The sequence below is a fragment of the Empidonax traillii genome, unplaced genomic scaffold (assembly GCF_003031625.1).
Source record: "Empidonax traillii isolate 1590-97213 ecotype Southwest subspecies unplaced genomic scaffold, ASM303162v1 scaffold90:size2128546, whole genome shotgun sequence".
NCBI classification, from domain to species: domain Eukaryota; kingdom Metazoa; phylum Chordata; class Aves; order Passeriformes; family Tyrannidae; genus Empidonax; species Empidonax traillii.
In genome coordinates, this window is record NW_020955283.1 from 2,120,627 (window position 1) to 2,121,848 (window position 1,222).

The following is a 1,222-nucleotide window of genomic DNA, read 5'->3' on the forward strand; positions in this document are numbered from 1 at the left end:
CATTCTTGTAACCGAAAACCTGTTCTTGTTTGTCTAACGGTCAACTGCTGGCCTTTTCAGAACTCAGCATATTTGTCTAAAACTGCTAAGGCCCCAATACCATGAGGCACTTCCGGTCCTTGGTAGAGCTTCATGAACTGATTCCAAAAGGAAGGAAAGGAAAGCGGTAGTGAAAACAAAACCAGGAGTTTCTCAGAGGAATGCAGAGAGAAAGAAGCAGTGGCCTGAGGTGGAAATACAAGGAATGCCACAGAGAAACCTTGTAATACTCTAATTATGGTCAAGCAAGGGAAAGAGCTGGCCAAAGTGGGTAGTACAGACTTCACTTTTGGAGGTGTCTGCCATCCACGGAGACAGTGTCAGAGTAGCCTCCTGTGCCTGAGCTGCTTCGAGTGGGAGGTCCCCACCTCGGTGTCAGTGTGCTGAGGGAAGGGTTGAGGGAGTCAAAAGGCTAAAGGTCCCACTGAGAGTTGAACTCAGATCGCTTGATTCAGAGTCCAGAGTGCTCACCTTTACACCATGGGACCTTCTGTGTACCTCACTTCTTGACCCTCTCACCAACCACCCTCAGCCTCAGGCCTCTCTCTCCACCTCCCTGCACATCCAACACTGACTGCAGCCTCCCTTCAGGGTCTCCACGCACTCTGCAATCACATCAACCCTCAAAGCAGCAGCACAGCTCCCTCTCCCACACCTGCCTGCCCTCTCTTACAAGTCCCAGCCTCCAGACCTCTCACTAACCTGTCTCGCCCAAAGTACAACAAGCCCTTTCTGCCTAAGCACAGCCTTTGACAAACCACACAGACACCTTCACACATCACAAGAGCCCTCACCTTCTCTTCTCCAAGGTGAACCAGCCCAGCTGTCTCATGATGGATCAGTTGGATTTCTCAGAAGGGACAAAGACCCAATGAGGAATCCAGGAAATCTCATGACAAACTGGAAAGGCAAAGAGGCTAAGGAAGACAATAGCCTATAAAGTTGGACTCCAACACTCTAAAGCCTCTCCAGTTCTAAATAGGGAAAAAGCTCTTTCAGTGTAGGCTCCTCCATCCGCCTCAGGCCTTACTGAAAACCTCTTCAATGGCATAGCTTCTCTGCAGAATGATGTTCCACCAGGAATATTCACATACTCCAGCATTTGGACCCCAGAGACCACAAACTTCACAGATTTCAGAGTTACAGAAGCAACTGGAAACAGCTGCAGTAGCACTGTGCAACT

The 1,222-nt window shown here is 49.4% G+C and overlaps 1 non-coding gene across 1 annotated transcript; it reads right to left on the reverse strand.

Moving 5' to 3' along the window:
* Nucleotides 1–455: 455 nt before the first annotated feature.
* On the reverse strand, nucleotides 456–527 carry TRNAQ-CUG. Its single transcript has one exon. It is a non-coding gene; the product is annotated as a tRNA-Gln (tRNA).
* Between the last annotated feature and the right edge of the window lie 695 nt (nucleotides 528–1,222).